The sequence below is a fragment of the Saccostrea echinata genome, unplaced genomic scaffold (genome assembly GCF_033153115.1).
Source record: "Saccostrea echinata isolate AGI-Se365-2 ecotype Australia unplaced genomic scaffold, CSIRO_AGI_Sech_v1 ptg000025l, whole genome shotgun sequence".
Lineage (NCBI taxonomy): Eukaryota > Metazoa > Mollusca > Bivalvia > Ostreida > Ostreidae > Saccostrea > Saccostrea echinata.
Window position 1 is genome coordinate 15,058,621 of NW_026889774.1, and position 21,167 is coordinate 15,079,787.

Here is a 21,167-nt window from a genome sequence, read left to right on the forward strand (position 1 = left end):
GCATTCTAAAATCTGACTTATCAAATAGACAGTGGATTAAGCGATCCATGAATTTAGTAATGAATTTAGTCCAGCAATTCAAAGTCTAAAGCTGTTATTAAGGACACAACTATCAAAATACTTTGCATAAATGTAACGAGGGGACAAAAAGAATGTAATAACAATTTTAAAAATTATGGAAATGCCACTGACTACATTTGAAACGAAGCATTCTGTTTTAATTACTGTTAATCCTCTTTTAGGAAGTTTTCACCTATAACACCTTTATGGAAATAAATGCTTCCGCTACAAGCCCATCCGCGACTAAAGATTAATATACATGCATTTTCAAAAAAAAGATTAACAAATTTCTTAAGCTGGTAAATACAGAAAAACAAATTTGTAAACTCAGGGACCAACCTACTAACCTAGATTCCAAACTTAGGGAGACATCACCTCAGATAAAGACCTCAGGAAATTTTAAAAAATTCTACGGAGACTTCTTCGTGCACATTGATCATTATTAAACTTTAAAAAAAAAAAATAAATAAATACACGTTAATGTATATACCTTAAATAAATTTATATCCTAAGAATACTTAAAGAGACAAAAAGGCTTATTTAAAAAAATAATTATTTGATATTTTCCAATTGCAAGGGATATATAGATTTCTACCTGGAAAACAAAATTATACGTACATTGTCAATCTTAAGTTTTCAACTGATAGACTTACATTTATCAAAGTTATTTCATTTCTTGTTTATTTACAATATTTAGACTCAAGATTAAAACATTTTTCTTTTCTCCTCTCTCCATATTTTCAGAACCTTGTCAAAGTAGCAAATTTGTTACATTCTCTTCAAAGTTCATTTCCGGTTCCTTCGGATGAGACCTTGAAAACCGAGGCCCCGTGTCACGCGGCAGGCGTTGGCAGTATAAAGATCCCTCACTGCTCAATAGCCCTGAGTGCCGAGTAAAGGTCTAAATTTGAAGCCCTTCACCGGTATATGGTGACGTCTCTATATGAGTGAAAAATTCTCGAATGAGACGTAAAACAACATACAATCGATTAAAGTTCATTTCCAAATTCCTTATTATTCTTTTTTTTTAAATGTATTTATTATTAAATGAAAACAAAGAATAATATAATATGTTGACGGTGCGACCGTTAGGGCGAGCGCAGATATTTATTTAGGTTTAATTTAGATCGGGCTCGATCGTCAAACTGCACGTGACATTTCACGTCTAGACTCTGACGTCATATGACGTCGTATTTAGGTTGCATTACCAAACCGAAGCCGGAACATTCACGCTTCCACGTCGTCACGGGTGACGCAGTTGCCATCTCCGCACAGCCAATCAGAATCGCGGAAACTTTGTCCGCCATTACCTCCGACAACACACAGATGTCGGAGGTGCGAGATGACATCGTTTAATGCAACATATCCGCTGTGCAACGAAAAATTGTGAGGTCCTATGCATGGGATAGATGTAATAATGATACGAGGTACCCGGAAAGAATACACAAGGTAAGATTTATTCATTTTCTAAGTCCAAAACACGGAAAAGCAAGTGTTTACGTTGCATAAACAGCTGATAAAGGCATGTCATGGAAGACCGAAACACAACTTTCTGTTAAAAAATAAGATATTCGGGTATATTAATGTCAAAGTTAGTGATAATGTAATTGGCAATTTAAGAGAGCAATGTTTAGATTATGTTATATGACGTACAATAGTGATTTACAAACGTGCTCATACGATGACTCAACCGTTCAAAGCTATAAATCTCGGTGAACTGAATATAATTCTCGATAATAAATGAGAACGCTGCAAACATTTTTGTGAGTAATTTTACAATGCTTTATCTTTGAAACATTTTGTGATTGTATATAGCTTTAGGAATCAAAATTAATTGTAGCATTTATGGGCCATGAAATACTGACTGTATACAGCAAGGCCCAGTTCCCCCAGATGGGTCACAGTCATCAAGAAAGGCTTCTTTGGAATTATCGAGACGAGTGGTAAGTTTACTGATATTATGTTGATAAAAGTATCTGTTATGAAGAAACTTAGTTACAAAGCCAGTATGTTTTTATTCAAGTGAAGATATCATTATGCCATGAAAACTCGACATAGTAAAATCACAGATGAATAGTCATTTCTGTACTATACCTTATCGATTGATATTTAGTCATGGTGAAAATGCTGAGGATAGTTAACAACAAATTTGTTTATGAGATCAAAATTTTAAAAGCATTTAAAAAATTCCAAGTCAAATGCATTATTTATAAAAAAAAAATATTGCATGTATTCAGGATCAATGATGGAGCACACAAGGAAACAGAAAACAATCTTCACCCGTGTGTCATAACAGACTGTCCAAATGAATTGTCAACAGGCTACATGTATGTATATACAAAAGGAGCATCACCACACCCTAGTTTTCCAGTTAGTTATGTAATGTACAAATGATCATGGAGAAAGGGACTTGCAAAAGAAAAGAAACTGTTTCCACAATGCATCAAAATCTCTTTAGCCACTTATTCTTGACATCAATGTTAAATACCAAGTAAATCAATACTTGAAGTAATATTTGAAGTATATCAAATTCAATACTTCTAAAATCTCTTTCTAATTTAATCAGAAAGCACATTTTAGATATTGTTATATTTTACTTTAAGTTATTTGTGTTATACTCATAGATCTTTAGAATTTTATTTTTCATTTTAAGGAATCTTTAGATTAATTTTACCATGTTTTAGAACTACAACAAAAAACAGAAAGAACCTATAGAACAGACAAAGTAATCATCTACAACTCCACGTAGCAGCAGGAGAAAAACAAGGCCCACTTGTTGTGAAGAAAACAGAAAAAAAAAATGTATATGTCAATGATGTATGTATTATTTATACCAACATGAAACATTATTGAAAATTTATTAGATTTTTTGACATCAAAACAATGCAACTGTAAGTAGAAAAAAGGGGCAATACAAATGACAAAAGAATTGTCTCGGTCACTTTAGGTATATTTTGTGTAAATAGTCCATAATTGTATATCAACACTGATTAGGCTAAGGCACAATTTGGGAATAAATGTGTAGCATCAATGTCTGGTGTGTCAGTGATTGACTATGTGCATGTGTTGACCTTATGCATGTTACACATATGTTATGTTTAAAGATGAGTGATTGACTTTCATTGACTTCACTAATTTCAGGAGAAACAGACTTTTCACTTATCTAATGAACTCCATTAGCATAATACATGTTTGTTTATGTAATCTCATGGTATCCACAATGTGCTGAATAGCATAAACAAGTGTATAGTTCATAAAGGTGATGAATAACACGAATAACATGAAATGTGTAGCACTGTCAAACATGTAGATGAAATTCCCAAAAATATATGTCATACTGATATAAGTAAATTATTTATACAGTGATGTGATCATACAATGAGAAACAACTGATAAAAATTAAATATTCAAACATCTAACCCTATAAATGTATATCACTGCCTAGGGAAATTTGATAGAAGAAAACTAATACTTTTTTTTGAATTTGACATGAACGATTTTATTATTACTTATATATGAAATGTACAATATCATTAAACTTTCTGTATACCTGAACCTTGTCTTCATTTTCTTTTGAACATCTTGTATCTTTTTATGGGTATCTTTGGATTGACATCTACGATATCAATACAGAATTGATTTCTGATTTCTCTTGGAATACATGTATGCAATGCTGAGGAAGACTTATGTTTGTTCTTCAAACCTAGCAATCTGAACTGTTGAATGCAATTTATTTGTACAACAATATGTGAACATTTTCCTTCTCCCCTTAAGTTTGTGTGTCACTAGTGAAGTACACTAACTGTTTTGATCATTAAACAGTCTTTTACATTGTAATTTCTACTTATGATACCCTAAAACTTCTAAGGATTTCTGAAATATATATCAAAGTCCATGCCTAGAACCATAAACTGAGAACAGACTGGGGCCTGCATTGGATTTAAAATGAATATCTTTATGTTTATTTTAAACATGACTAAAATCTTGAAAATTTATTTTGTACTAATGTACAAACACAGGAGGATTTTTTCTCTTCAAATTTATGTGAAATAATATCTGAATTTTTAACTCAAGTTTTTATCCCATTTATAGTTTTAAGGACCCTTTATAAACTTAAGCAGGTTTTTTTTTTTTTTTTTGACATTGAGAGAAATTGTATGAAGGTGTAAATTTTGAGCATGCCAAATGCATTTTCAACAAGGGTACCTTGCATTTACCCCCAGGAAAAATGGTTAATAAAAGATAATATTGACAAAAATTTCTATTGTTCACTTTATAACATTTGAAAAAAACATCCAGTTGAAGAATCATAAAGTATTCAATTAATTTATCTTGGCCTATTAAAATATTAAGAAATTTATTACAAATTGTAGTTTTCAAATTCTTTTATTTTTAGATCTAGGGACAGAATGTTCGAATTGCATAAAAATACCACAGAATCAGAACTCTTAAGTGTGTTGTGCAGAGAGCACAAAAAATTAAAGAAATAAAAATATAATGATAAACTATAATTAGTTTGTCCAATTCAAAACGATTGGGGGATCTGGGAGAGAGGGGTGGTGATGAATGAGTTGCTACATATTTCAGAATTCTTAGACAAAAAATAATATCCAAACAGGGGAATGTGGTCCAAATAATATGACAGTTCTGACAGTTTCAAGGGGTAGGAGAGTCCTGAATCCCTTCCGGATCAGCGCTAGCAAAAACAACCTTTCAAAATCGAGGAACACGTATACTCTGCATATCACTTTCTTGATTAGATATAGTCAGTAACGATGAAGATACATGGAATATATTGGGGGGGGGGGGTGTCTCTCAGCGGTTGAGGTTTTAATGCTAACTAAACAACAAACAAATATTGTCAATTTTATTGTAAACATTGAAAATTCATAACGTTTCCTGATCTACTATGCAATACGTATCAGAACAGTAAATAGGCCTATTTCGGAGACAGTTGAACTGACCTTCAAGTCGGATGCAGTACCGATCTAGATCGGTAAAGGTTAAAATTATACTTCTACTTACTAAAATTTTGTGAATAAAATCTCTCTGAAACATATCTTACATTTTAACAAACGTTTCTGTATAAATTCATGAGCAAACAGTCCGATTGAAAAGTATTTCCGTGCGATTTCTGTAACTCGCATCCATGTTGTTTACGTTAGTTTGTCGGAGTCTGCAACCACGTGACTTTCGTTGCCATCGGTGGGCGGAGCGTGGATGCGTGAGTTGTTGACTTTAATGAAGAACGTTTTATTTACTATTTATCTGCAATATATCCATTAAATCAAGGCGAGTTTATTTTTTTGTTAAACTGTTGTTGTTATTCTCGCAAGAACGTAGCTTAAACAAGCGATGCATTGTGGGTCCCAAAGTTACTGCGGAAAGAAATTCGTTTGGATCAATGTTTAAGTCCGAATTTTCTCTTCGCCCAGGCGTTGTCGTTAGAGCTCGCTGCGCTCGCAATTAATTACTATATTACGAAAACTAGTAGATCTACTACTGCATGCCGACTGAGCGACTTTATCATGCAATAAGCCTTGTTTTTCACATGTTTGATCGCCAAAGACAGTTTATACCTCTAAAATATATGTCTGTATTCACATTATGAATTAATCTTTTGACAATAAAAATAGTCGAAATTCATTACCAGCATCTTTGGTACATGTATGACATCGACAGAGGTCCAGCTGTTTTGCGTCGTTTTGTGTATAACTTATAACAATGTACTTTTTAATATACAGAGGCGTAAATTCTAGAGGAGTTCCGATCGAGTACTCGATAAAGTGGTCATTAGCAGCAAAATAGGTGCAAGCGCCCTGCTGTTATCCACCTATTTCAACAGTGATAACACCGAACAGATTAATTTTATAAAATAGTGACAATATTATCACGTGTTCTTTACAGATTTTTTATAATGATTTACAAAACAGAGAGGGTAAAAATGGTAAACTTCGCTTTTGTGATAATTTACGGTAAATTTTTGAGGTCAATAGCGACTATTGCGCCTCCGTCGCCCCAATGTTGATCCCCGAATTCATTTAACTGCATATTTCACAGTAAGCAATTCTTTCAGATGGTTTTGTTCCACGATTCTGTTCTCTCCCTTGCCTGCGATCGAGGGTCAATACACATACATGTTGGTCACGATCTCTGTCCTAGCCATTTGTTTACAACTTATCCTCGCTAAAATCGCTCGGAGCGTAGGGATACTTCATTTGTTATTCCCACTCAGGAACTTGTATTTAGTATTTATAAATCCATGAAAACACTACTTATTGGTTGAAAGTCACATTAAATACATTTTCGATCTTGTTTTGTAACCGAAATTCTGATTTCAATGCATGTTTAAACAGAGGACTATATTTCTTAGTGAATTGATAAAAATTAACGTTTTAATATTTCCAATTAATCTTGCAAACTTGTGCTGTTGTTTACATATTAGCAACCTATCTCTGATTTGATCCTTGCTTTCTAAGGTATCAAGTGTTAACATCAAGAGTAGTGAATTGTCCCGAAGAGTGAAGATAAATAAGAAATTGGAAATGGTAGTGATCGGGGGGGGGGGGGGCATTGAAGCTGGTCAGCAGCTTACGAGGCTGACATACGTCAACTCGAAATATCTTTAAAATTCTTCTGTTTAAGAACAGCAAAGCCATGATTAGTAATTATATTGATACAGAAGCATCCTGAGGTAGTGTAAAGTTAAGTTCCCCCTTAAAACTTTTCAATACTGAACTGCTTTCTGCTTCTTCCTAGCCAGTGTGCTCGGGTGAGCGATGTGGCCCATGGGTCTTTTGTTTCGTTTATCTCGAAACCCCAAGACAAATATATTGCCATATATTTTGTACATTATTTTCTTCTTTTTGCATATTTCTTATAAAACATTTCAAACATACCTGGTGTGTTTGCACTTGTAAAAAGAATACAGTTTTTTTAAAATTAAAATCGTGTTAACTGATATAAAAACATATGATTTTCTTTTAAATTGTTAACTGTTAACTTGATCCGTTTTCTCAGCAAGGAAGATATGGCTCCTTTAAATTTGTGAAAAGTACATATATTTGAATTGCCATGTTCACTTACAAAATGCACATTTTTGTACAAAAGTGCTGAACTGTACATATTCAAAAAATGTTGAAAAGATTGGAGAGTTTTTACAGTCTATTGTGGACACTGATAGATTGTTGATTATATTTCTCCCTTCCCTCACCTAAAAAGTAAGAAAAAAATGATAATGAAAGATTCTTTTTAGTGCAAAAATTTTTATTTAAAAATCGTGTAACTCAACTGTTCATGCATTCATGTAATATCGCCGAAACCAACGAATTTGCAATTGCCTAGAGAGGCATGTCAAACCCCCTTCTTAATTACTCAATGAAAATCTGTAGCTCAAGCTGCTCCAAAAGAATTAACTTGTTTGTTTTGAGATATATTAAAAAATTCATTTTTTGTATCTTCTTTCCATTCTCCGTTCCGCGTTTTAGCAACATCCGCCTAATAGACACATACTACTCTTGCATTCTGCGATGTTACGAGCATTCGCATCTAAAAATTGTTTTAAAATTACGCATGACATATAGAATTTTTGTCCCCCGCTTTCACGGAAAGTTAGGGATATTAATTTCGGTCTGTCTGTCCGTCCGTCTGTATGTCTGTAACACTTTCGTTTCAGCGCGATATCTCTAGAAGCCTTAGAGCTTTTGCAATGAAATTTTACAAAAACTCCCTATGGCCTAAAGAAGAAACCTATTGATTTTGAGGTCCAAAGGTAGTGGAAACCTCAAGCAGGTGGACTCAGCAGGTATCCTGACTAATTTACATCACACTTTGCCCGTCTTTCCCAATGAGAATGTAATCGTTCAGTTTTTATTTTTTTAGGGGTAGAATGTTTATGAATTAAAATCAGTAGTTATATTTCAAAGCCCAGTGCTTTTGGTTTCCTCCCTCCCCCCCCCCCCTCTTGAAATATCTATCCGCGCCTGATATGTGGAGTACATGTATGAAATAAGCTGTATGTGATGTTATTCACGTTCAAGACACTGATAATATGTTATTATCCAAAGTTATTTATTTCCCGAGAAGGTACTTTTTTCTTTAAATTAAATGTTGTATGTCCACAAACAATTCCTTAAACAAAATTTATCATATAATATACATGTATTTTTTAAAGGTCGCCATAACTTACTTTGGCAGATTGTTTCTTATTTAAAGATCTTGCGCTCATTAAGGTACATGTATCTTTATCAAGATGCAAGTCCTTTACATTTTTCTTAGTTCTTGGAGATTTCTGCTTTCTATTTAATTTGTTGTTGGGAAAATGGTGCAACTGGAATTAAACAATCTCTCTGGAAAGGGGGCAAATAATAATTTTAGGAAAAGTTAGGGGAGACCCCCCCCTTCAACACCACGTGCACGTGTACATATGTACAATATAGAGTAGTGTTAATACAAATAAAAACGCAATGTGATTATCGAGTACAATTAATCAAGATTATAAAATTTATTTATATTGTTCACTTTCTGACACGTTCCCTTACGTGAAAAGTCCGCTGTCTGAAGTCAACTGTCGGGTGTCTGAGATTCCGAAAATGTTCAATAGTGATTCTACTGTTTCTTAGTGAACCTTTTCGGTATCTCAGACACCTGACATCGTACTACAGACAGCGGACTACAAACAAAAGACGGCTTGCGGGGAACGTATACAAATACGTTTTCAAGACTACTTAATGGCACTGAGAATTTTTTTTCCCTATATCTCTGACATCTAATAAAATCAACAGTCCAAAGTCAGCTGTCGAGTGTCTGAAATTCCGAAAATGTTCATTAAGGTCTTTCATCTCATTGGGAGACCTTTTAGTGATTCTGTTGTTTCTTATTAATGTCTTTCGACTTCCTTCGGGGGACCTTACTATTTTCCGTCTGTTTCCTTTTATTAAGGTCTTCCGTATTCAGCGGGTGGCCTTCTTGTTATTCTAAGGTTTCTTTTCCACTATTTAAGGTCTTTCGTTTCAGACGAAAGACCTAATAGTGGATCTACGGTTTATTATTATTCCCCCTTCCCGTTTTTTTTTTATCCAAGCGATTTCTCAGAGATAGCTCGATTGATTATCTTGAAACTTTTATGACAAAGAGAATAAACTCGGAACATTTTGAAGGATTTTGCAAAATTTACTTCCGTTCGTCAGGTATGTCCGATTTCCGTTTTTTCAAAAGATACATATCCTTACGAGATCTCAGAAACAGCATTAGTTTAAGACACCAAACTTTCAGGAATAAAAAAATCATGAAAAGTAAGTTTGCAGAATTAGTTCAAATCTGTCAGTCGTTACTTCCGGACGTCACAGGAAGTGATCAAAGAAATTGAAAATTTCAACTATTCTTTCTTTTTTTTTTAAACTTGCATAGCATTATTGCATCGCTTTTGCAGTTTCGAAATATGTTGGTTCTACCGGAAACAAAAACGACAACCCCCAGTTATAAGAGAAAAACTACATAATTTGAGTGTTTTCTTGTCCTCAAAATTAGAATTTGTTCTCACAATGGCCTGGTAACAGTAAACGACTGAAGTCTAGAACTTTCAGGACTGATAGTCAGTCATCAATTTTTTTGCTTCATGTGAAAATCATGGGTCGTCATTACTTCCAGTCGTAACAGGAAGTGATGCAAAAAGGAATTGTTTAAAAAAAAATCTCAATAATTATAAAATTTTCTTCTGGTCGCGCGTTTTCCTGTCCTCAAAGTGAGATTTTTTCATCAACAGCTCAGCAACTGTACACGACTGAAGTCTAAAATTTCCAGGAATGATAGTGATCAGTTGATCTGAACCATATGAAAATCGTACGTTGCCGTCACTTCCGATCGTCACAGGAAGCGATTCAAAAAAGTAATATTTTCAAGTTTTTTGTTTTTACAGGCATTTAAGACTAATACGACGTTAGATAGGTCATGTCCATGCAAACTATTTCCACCAGAAGTTGTCTCAAACATGCAATTTTTTTCATGGAAACTTTTAGGGTATGATTAGTTGTGAATAATTAAGGTGTAAATTGAACTTTTTATTAGTTTGGACTACTTCCGGTCATGTCTGGAAGTAAATAAAAAAACAGGAAAGTAATTTGGAAATAAAGCCATTTTATTTTTTTTTTACCTGTATTTATATGTCTTTGGAAGCTTTGAGATGACTTTTAAAAAATATTTAGAATTCTCTTATTGATAATATCATTTTTTTTTCAAAGGAGTCAAGAAAACGGAAGACCTGTTATTGCCTAGGCAATAAGTTTCTAGTTATTATTTTTACCGATATTATTATCATTATGTTTTAGACAAAATTTTGTGCGATTTCTCGAAAACCATTCAATGAAATTCTTTGAAACTTTCAGGGATAAAACGTCTTTATATGAATTTTAAATAAAATTCCGGTTTTTTTGGTAAATTCGGTTCCAATGCCAAGTTGTGGACAATTTTCTGATTTAAAAGTGAAATTTTGTCCTCAAAAGATCATGACAAGGAGCACACGGCGGGTGTGACCGGTCGGCAGGGGATGCTCACTCCTCCACAGCACCTGATCCCACTTCAAAATTTTGAGGTCCGTGTTTGCTCAGCTCCAAATTTGTATCGTTTCATTGGACCTTCGAGATTGAATTTCGTTGTCTCATATTTCATTTTAACCACTGAAAATTTATCTCTGCTGGTGGACAGTCTATGTCCCCGTGGATACTTGTCGTTCGGTACTTATTCATTCATGAGTAGTACAAAGTATAACGAAAAGATACTGGCAGACGCGTCGCCCAGTATAAAAAGGCGTCACTCTTTTGAGTCTTATTAGGGACACAGACTCAACGAATTCAATTGTTCTCTCTCTGATAATCCTCAGGGATATTAAAAATTTGAACTATATACAATTTTCGGACTCCCAGTTTTGGTATAAAAACAACAGTTCGTACACAAAATTAAAGGAATGTAAAGTTTCTCTTAATGAAATATCTGATGAATCCTTTTCCGATCCAATGGCATTTATTTCCAAATATTCTGCTAAAAAACTAAAACATGTGATGTTTTGATTACAAACTTCTTTTACTAGCAATGTGACAGGACATAGCTTTTATACCAAAACTTGGGAAGTTCTGAACTGCAAATCTGCAAGTGTTATCTACGGAATAGAATGTAACCTTTGTGGGCTTATTTATGCTAGTGAAACCAAGAGTTCACTTCATAAAAGAATAACGGGTCACAGATTTCAAATAAACAACGGGGGGCCAGCAGCTTCTCTACAAGCACTTTAATTTACCTGATCATTCTATTTTATCGCTGAAAGTAAGAATTCTAGAAAAGATTTACCATCATACTAATGCCCATCATTCAGTACACCTTTCAGTAGATAACGAGAAAATACTGGATTAGGAAACTAGGCACAGTCTTTCCATATGGAAGCAATGACAATGTCGATAGTATTGGGAATCAGTCAAGTCCGCAGTGTAGCAATGTGAATGTGATGGGACGTTTTAGCAGTACTCAGAGTAGTAATGGACATCGGTCATACAATAAACCTATAATACACGGTGTTTCTTTTGATTCACTTCTACCTTATGTAAATAAACAGTTAGGTCTCCATCACATTCGCACCACACTTTACTCTGTCCCTTTGAAAGTTCTATATGGGTCAAAGAAAGTAAATGTTTGAATTCTTCGACACCAGAATACAGGCTTGGATCTGTGATTATGGATATTGCAAATCATAGGTTTTTTTAAACCGCCACGTTTTACGGAAGATAACACTGCTAAAACAACCCGTTTGTTCCTTAAACTCCAATTTGCAAACAAAAGAATCGACGCAGTTAATAGTGGACTTTTGCGAGAAGCACTGACTTTTACACTCGACGGCTTACTTTGACATTTAGACATGTGCTATGTACGGAGGTACGGAATTGATATAAGATTAGAAAACCTTACTAGTGTCATACGTATGGAGTTAGGGGCACTTACATGATTTACTGGTATTCAATCAACACAAGAGATGATGGGAGGTAGAATAACATAACTTAAAATAGCTTATTCGTTAGGGATAGTATTTCTTTCAATCTCATTTTATGAAGGAATCAAATAAGGAAGAAAATAACATTCCGGAATAAAAACGTGGCAGTAGTTGGTCAAATAGGAAGGGAGGGGGTTAGTAAAGGGTGTTTCTCGCTTCCCTCCCTAGACAACGTAATATGTGCTTTGAAATGCTCAATTATTATCGTTTAATTAACTGTTAAGCTAAATATTTATATCACAAAAGAGCTGCCGTATATTGCCCCAGTGTAAAAGTAAGTCTTCGATTGTAAAAGTCGGCGCTTCTCGCAAAAGTTCAACAGTAATATTCTTAATCACAAAAGGGTCCAGTCTCCTATTCCACCACATTTCAATTTCAAGTCCACGCCATGTATTTCTTATAAATATACATCGACTATTGCTTCCAAACTTTTTAATTACAAGAAAACTCTACGATGCCTAGATATCGTACATCTGAAACATATCCTCCTACGTGTTAATGTTCTTCACCCTACAACTATAGTCCTGTTGGGCACGTCATTACTGGTGATGTAAATATAGTTATTCATGAGGACTGTAAATCCCTTATTTTAATAGGGCCAAAATTTAGGGAATCCCGTTCTTTCAACTGGCGTCATAATTTTATAAATATTATGAATTCTATGGAAGATTACGTCAGGCGAAGGGCCAAACACGAAAATTAAGACATTGACACTTTGTCAGAATGGATTAAGAGCATCAGATGGATGTTGAAATCTCGCATTAAGGTATGTCAATTGTGAAATTAGTTATATCAAGGTTTTTTGAGAAGTATATTTTAGATAAGTACTCATATAGCATGACTCAAAATCGCAAAGAAAATGGGGGGTCAGTGTGCATCTTACTGAGCTACTGTACAATTAAGTTGACATTTTTGCACTTAAATTGTAACTCTTTGGTTAATCACTTTCATCTTGATCATATTTTATCAGATGTTATTATGGCAATAAATTAAATATAATCTTATTTTACGTAAAATAGTTTGAATAATATTTATGATTGAACAAATCATGCAAATTAATGCGCATAAATTATTGTGTGGCCTTTTTGCACTAAAAAGTATCACATTTGGGGTATAAAAAATCTGAATAGGCAATTAAGTATTTTCTTGTATCAAACTTTTTATGACTTAAGTGCTGATCGGTTGGAAGTATCGTGTTGCTTAAAATAATGAAAGAAAAAGTTGGGGTCAGTGATGTAAATTTTGAGATATTGGTCAAAATGTGCGATTTTCAGGCAAAAAACGGTGCAAATTTTTTATTGACTTCCTTAATATATCTTAATTTCTTGGAAAAGTCTGTTGAGTGAATGTGTAAAATTTGTTCTAAAAATATAAATTGAGACCTTTATTAAATATTCCTAGCATGTCATAACGGAAAATATTCTATAAATAAAAATATGTGGGGCTAAAGTACCAATATATTGAATTTAACAAATGTGTAGATTTGAAGAATGTTCTTCTAAATATCCTTCCACCACAAGAAATAGTCCCGCATAAATCTTGCTTCTTCATAAATTCGTGAGCAGTTTTTTAATTGAATGTTGAATAATTGACATTGTTTGATTTAAATATGTTATAATAATTGAATTGTAATAAATAGTTTTGAAGTTAAAGGTTCTGACTGAACTTTTCTAAAAGGCTGACGAGTGACATACCTTAAGCGATTGAGGGGCTGTATAAAAACTATTTGAGCCGTCCCATGCGAAAAGGGCCCTTAAGGTGAAAATTTTCAAAATTGCCTTTTCAATGGATTATGATAGATTATAGCGTAAAATAACCAAATTTAAAGTTTGATTCAAATATTCAGAATAATTACTGAGAAATAGGGAATCAAAGGTTAAGAAAATGTTAAAATTACCTAGTAAAATGACGTTGAAAAAAGACGTTCAAACTGACGCTTTTATATCCTTCTCAGAAATATTTGAAATACGTATCTGATTGGAAAAAAACTTACCTTATCACATGAAAACATACATGAAACATACATGAAAAAAATGCATAAATCCCCTGCAATGCAATATGCAATATTTGATATATTTGTTTTCGTTAAAGTATATCTAAATTATACACTAGTTGTCGAAACGGTTTCATTGTTATTAGTTAAATTTTATAAAAAAGAGGTGTTTTGGACTCTGATAAGACAGAAGTTACATGTACATTTTAAGAGAGTCGACATTTTTGCATGTCATATAAATGTCCATTTTGGTCATTTGTAGCACGCGATTTAGAAATTCCGATAATAAATTATTTATGTAAGTTTTCTCAAATTAAACACAGATATTGGTTTTATATCGGTAAATACCCGGTGTGCTTTTTTCTTTTAATAATAACGTTATACACGTCATGTTAGACGTGAATAATGCTCTGATATACGTTAAGAGAAAAGTAGATATTAAATAAAAAACAAAAAATAAAAGATACGTGTTTAGATATTTTATTGACTTGTATTTTATTTACTTGTAGTTTGTGAAAAATCCGTAAGATAAGACTGGTAACATTGCGTCTTCCTTGTAATTATAGAGTTCATTGTTTGATAATTTTTCATCATAAGGATATACTTTTTGTTGTTTTATTCATGATTTAGATGAAAAAATTCTCATCTATCTACCGACCCAATTTTTTCGTCCTGAGTGGGCAGCTCGAGAGGGCACACAAACACTTTTTTAAAGTTGGCCATATTCCCTGCAATATTGGCGTAAACCGTCACAGTATTTGCACCACCTATTTGCTCTGTACCGACTTATAAGCATATCAATATTCGTATGTCTTGCAGTGAACACGTAATCTTACAAAAAATGAGGATGAGGATATAATTTTCATATTATCATCATATCTTTATACGGTCATTATAAGTTCAGAATATTTATGTCACATTGATTCATCATGTACCCCCCTTTTTTTCGCTAAATTTCGTTTGAAGAAAAAAAAATCAAAAGCTTACATAAAGCTACATATTCTTCCATTCATTTTGTGGTTCTCAAATTTTGTGGATGTATAATCGCTTAGTTTGGGTCTAATGAGATATGTCGTTGATCGAGAGAGAGGGAATGTTGGCAGTGAAATGAGTTGCGCTGTGGGCCGGAAGTAGTAGTGCCGCATTCCTAGGACTCTTCCCGAAATCACATACATGTATTATAAATCTAAAGTAACGAGTAAATCAGTTTCCTAGTTTATTAAAGCTTTTATCAATGGACAGCAATTTTTACATTTAAGAAATATATGCGGGGACACAGACGGAAGTGGCCAGTAATGCATCGGGCCTCTTAACTTACACATACAATTCACATACTGGTATATAACAGAATTCTTTGACAACAATTAGCGAATTGAGTGATAAAATGACATGTGTTGCATAAATTACATAGTCTGTGAAAAGCTTAGATAAGATGCATGGACATGAAAGAAGATTAAATTAAATAATTACTTGATTTTTTTTTAAAGGGCATTAAAAAGTGTTGAGGACAATTTACACCCTGTCCCTTTATAGTTCACAACCGTTATCCAGAAAGTGTCACTAATAATTAAGTAATTTGTAGTCAAGGAATAAATAAAGATTTGTAATTAAATTGATAAAAAGAGTATATGTTTTTAAATAATATTCAAACTAAGATTTATTTCAAGAGTCAATTTTGCACGTTGATAGAGGTATTTATCTCAGATTTAAAAAGAAATCAAATTTTCTTCGCTGACACTAACAACCGTTTCAGACTCACAAAATTTTGACATGTTGTACTAGTGTCTATGAAACGCCCCTTGACCTTAGGTCTGATAAATTTGTACGCATTGGATATTCTTGTATTTATCTGCTGAGTAACCTCTCGTGGTATCGCAGACATTGCTGAGCACTTCCATTTTAGCTCAATTTTCTTTTGTCCAAAAGGGATTAACCCCTTACCGAAATACATTTTTTCTTTCTTTGTTTTGTTTTTGATTTTTTGTTTATTTTTAACTTGTCATTTTAAGCCCCCCCCCCCCTTTTCCCTCTAAAACGTTGTTACATACATGCCTAAAGAAATGGCCAAATATGATTCATTTATAAAAATAAGCAGTCATTCTTTCCATTTTAAAACAATTCAAAGATTAAACTGAACTTATTGCAAACTTTCCTACACAAAAATGACCCGGTATTTATTTTCATAACCTTTAATGCAGACAAACACTTCATCTTTGTACTAAGAAATAACAATAATAATCAGATGCAATATTACAGGGAAGTAAATCTGTATTCAATCTTTCAGATTTAATTTCCCGTAATTTGGGGGTTTTATACATAATAAAGCATTATTTACTAGGAATTAAATAAAGGCATGTTGTATTGGGGGGGGGGGGGTCCATATATAATTTTTCAATGGTAATTGATTGATATAGAATGAAGATGTTCACTGAATGGCTAATTGCACCCACCTCTAACAACCCCACCCCCATTTTTTGTAGCAAAGTCAAATATTCCCATATTAATGCCTTTTTAAAAAATCTTGGTCATTTTTTTTTCGTAGCAGCATTTACTGTTTTCTCATTTTTTTTTTAACGGCTGGCCCAAGACTTTAACAAATTATACGAGATTTTATTCTCAAATTTCAAGAAATACATCTTATAGGAAACACATTAGTCTCGTTCAACCAGAAGCTAGGCTGTCTTCGTAAACAGTAAACCGACGGTTCTTATACTTGAATGAAACAACAAACACATTGACCCGTAAATGACCGTGACGAAGGCAAATCGTCATTTATCGCGTTTATAAACACAAAGAAAATATTGTTTTGAAAAAAAAACCCAGATGTTATCTTCATTAAATTTATGCTTTACGAAGAATCAACCTTTACAAACTTCGTCATTTGCTACATGTATATAGAGCTGAACAAAATCTTAATCGCATATATAAACCTATACGTTGGGAACGGTTTAAGAGTTTTCTTTTCATTTATTGTAAAGTATTTCACTTCGGTTAATATGAATTTATGTTAAAAAGGATGTATACATGTAGAGGTATATATCAATTATGTGCATGTACGATCGCTTTCAATGTATTGATCAATCGGATAAAAAAAACTAGCACCTAATTATATCAGCAAAATTTAATATTCAATATTGGAAATGTCCATTTATATGGAACTTAGCTCTAAAAATTCATATTTTCTTTTTTTCCCCTGATATTTTATTGGTTCTAGATGATATAAACAACAATGAAAATAAGTTGACAGAGCTCAGGTAAAAATGTTGGAAAAAAATATATAACATACGCAACTTGCATTTTATGACGTTATCTTTACCGGCGTATTTCTCATTATGACGTCAAAATACATAAGGGCCCTTTTCGCATGGGACGGCTCATTTACCCTTGTCTTTAAGGTATGTCACTCGTGAAATTAGTTATATCAAGGATTTTTTGAAAAGTATATTTTGGATAAGTACTCATACAGTATGACTCAAAATCGCAAAGAAAATGGGGGGTCAGTGTGCGTCTTACTGAGCTACGGTACAATTAAGTTGACCTTTTTGCACTTAAATTGCAACGCTTTGGTTAATCAATTTAACCTTTATCATATTTTATCAGATGTAACCATGGCAATAGATATAATCTTATTTTACGTAAAATAGTCTGAATTATATTTATCACTGAACAAATCATGCAAATTAATGCGCAAAATTATTGTGTGACCTTTTTGCACTAAAAAAGTATCATATTTTGGGTATTAAAATCTAGATAGGCAATAAAATATTTTCTTGTATCAAACTTTTTATGACTTAAGTGCTGATCGGTCGAAAGTATTGAGTAGTTTAAAATAATAAAATAAAAAGTTGGGGTCAGTGATGTAAATTTTGAAATATTGGTCAAAATATGTGATTTTCAGGCCAAAAACTGTGTATATTTTATCTTGACTTCCTTAATATATCATCATTTCTTAGCAAAGTTTGTGGAGGGAAGGTGTAAAATTTGTTTTAAAAATATAAACTGAGACCTATATTTAACGTTTCTAGCATATAATAACGGAAATTATTCTCTGAGTAAAAGTAAGTGGGGCTAAAGTTCCAAGATATTAAATTTGATAAATGTGTAGATTTGAAGAATTTTCTGCTAAATATCCTTCCACCACAAGAAATAGTCCCTCATAAATCTTGCTTCTTTATGAATTTTTGAACATTTTTTAATTGAATATGAAACAATTTGCATTGTTTAATTTAAATATGATATAAAAATTGAATTGTAATAATTAGTTTTGAAGTAATTGGTTCTGACTGAACTTTTCTAAAAAGCTGACGAGTGACATACCTTAATAATTCAGAAGTGAAAAAGGAATAAGATTGACACGATCGGTATGTACTGTTCCCAGCTGACAAAGCTGGTAACAACATAATCTTTGTTTGTAAGGCTCATTATTTGAATTGTATTTTAGAGGAACTAGGATTTAATTCTATGGGTGGAAATCCAACTTACGCCCATACCTCCCTTTGATTTCTTCAAAATCATATGTCCGTTTTAGATAATTTTGATATTCCCAATAATCAAAATGAATTTGAATTACCATACCTTTACTGGATTCCAAAACTTCATAAAAAATCTTACAAACAAAGATACATAACGGGTTCCAGTAAATGTTCTACCAAGCCTCTTTCTTTACTCCTCACTAAAATGTTTACTCTAATGAAGGAGAAACTTCAGGAGTAATGTTCAACAGTATATTCGAGAAGTGGTGTAAATCAGATGTGTATACTTAAAAACTCCAAACAACTTTTGGAAAAATTTTACTAAAATCAATAGAATCAAAACGTACAATTTTCAACACTTTATACAACCATTCCCCACGATAAATGGAAGTCCAGGCTTTTTGACATCATAGACAGCTGCTTTTTCAATAAAAATGGAACTCGTAAATATACTTACCTTGTCATTGGTCATTTACAAAATTATTTTTTTAAAAAGCACTCTGATTGTACACACAAGTACTCTGAAGTTGGTATTAAAAATGCTTGAATTTCCTTCCTTCCACTTTTTTCCAACCAAAAATTTTTACTATTGAAAATATTCATTGAAAGGCCCGTTGCCCCCCCCCCCCCTTTTATTAGAGTAAAGTCAAAAAAGGGTAACATGGTAGTGTAAGCACGAAATAGGATTTTCGAGTTTGGGCAATTGCCTTTTTTTTTTCTTTTTTTTTTTGCTTGACAAGTTTTTTCCAGGTAAGTTGATTTTTTTTCTCTAGGCTGCCCCCCTTTCAAACTTTCAAAAACGATCCTACGTCACTGTTCCTATCCGAGAAAATACACAAAAAAGGGGGGAAAACACAATATTTTCAGAACAGTTCTAGAATTTCTTATTATCATTTGCGACCTCTTCTCGCAATAAAACTGAGTTTTAAACTACTAGTTTATTGAAATAAAAAATAAAAAAATAAAAAACTAACATACCACTTCAAAAAGAGAGATGTCAATCCCAAAAGAGTAAAATGCATCTCAGAGATTCTTATTTGTTGTTTTTAATTTGAGTTAACTTTGTGTTTGCGTTTCAAAGCTTTGTATTTGTCAATTTTAATTTGCGTTTGTTTTTAATTTCATGATCTCAAAAACCAATCCGACCGCATATGTACGCTGAACATAGGGAAAAAACGTTAAACGGCCTATCATAACGCGCGTCACAGACCTTGAAAATTTTTGCTTTAAATTTAAAACCGTGAATCTCCGAAGCCTTTTTAAAAAAGGGTATGCGATTTGTTTAGATCCATTTCTCGACGAACAAAATATTTTATGTGGCCAATGCTAATAATTTAATTTTTTAGAGACAAACACGCTACTTTGCATGTACAAACCAGGTACTAATTATTTGATTAACAAACTCGAAAATTACATGCTTAAATCTGCGTAGTGAATTCGACAGGAAATGCACATGAATTCTCGGGAGAAGATTCAGATTCAGAAGGGACTCAGGAGGCTCTAGTACACTCTAACGGGCATAATTCCCTAAAACTAAAATGTATAAAAGTAAGGATATAGTATGTGTGTATGATTTACAGTTTATCCACGTCGGCTATGAAAATCGCCGCGTGTCGTCTTCAAAGCAATGCAGCATGAAGCGGCAGACATTTGCATTGATATCGATCAGTAAAAGACCGATCAACGGTCACAGTCGAGTGGAATTTTTTTTATTGGTCCTCATTAAAGTACTTGTATAACTTGATTATCAGTAACCCTTTTTAAAATATTCGCTTACTTCAAGATTATCAATATATACTAGCTAGTAGTGTAGTTAATATTTACATTCGTTTTTTATACAGGTAAATATCTATAGAATAATCTTTTTTTTTTTTTCATTTTTCATTTCAAGACTTGAAATGCCTTAAAAATGTATTAGAAAAATAATTTCTGAAGAAAAAAAAAACAATCGAGGTAAATCATATTGATTATGGAGCGGAAAGGGGGGGGGGTCTTGTCCACAAGTAATGAATGATCGTGTTTGTATTTCTTACAGAACTGGGAATATAATCTTTATTTATAGACAATAAAAAAGGTTGACTGTATTATGTTTCACGCCAAGCTTCCCTCCTACCCCCCTCCCCCTTTACCTGCCCCGATAACTAGCTACATGTATTGTCTTTTGATATTTATGAATCCCACACATATATGAATTGAAAACGAATATTACATGCTTAAGAAAGCTGATGATTTTCAATTAAAAGGTAAAAAAAAAAACTTTTCTTAACAGTCAAATAAAGTCAATGTCCACTATGAAGGAGACGCGCGTTTTAATTGGAGGTACATGTATGTAATTAAATGTAAATTAATTGTCTGAACCAGCCCAACTTATGTTGTTATTACTTTTTACGCTGTAAATATTGATTGAATATTTATCATAGTTGCGAAGACGGAAGAATTTGTTTCAAGTATATATTTTCAAAATGATTGCTCTTTGTGACGTCATTTCTTTTTCAATGCATTGCGTCATTAATTACATGTAATGTCTCATAATAAATTTCACTGAGAAAGGTTTATATGGTTTTCATTTGCATAAATTGTATTAAATTATTTTTCAAATGCAGAATTG

At 32.9% G+C, this 21,167-nt stretch overlaps 1 protein-coding gene and 1 long non-coding RNA gene across 3 annotated transcripts in view; both read left to right on the plus strand.

Annotated features, from left to right (window-relative positions):
• The window catches only part of LOC133192915 (uncharacterized), an 804,603-nt gene that overhangs the window by 152,688 nt on the left and 630,748 nt on the right, over window positions 1–21,167 (plus strand). The gene's annotated exons all lie outside the window — the stretch shown is intronic.
• LOC133192653 (uncharacterized) lies at window positions 1,344–3,615 on the plus strand. Of its 2 annotated transcripts, none has more exons than XR_009721846.1 (4): window positions 1,344–1,509; window positions 1,901–2,003; window positions 2,298–2,387; window positions 2,714–3,615. It is a non-coding gene; the product is annotated as an uncharacterized LOC133192653 (long non-coding RNA). The 2 variants fall into 2 exon arrangements; XR_009721847.1 differs by having other exon boundaries at window positions 2,745–3,615.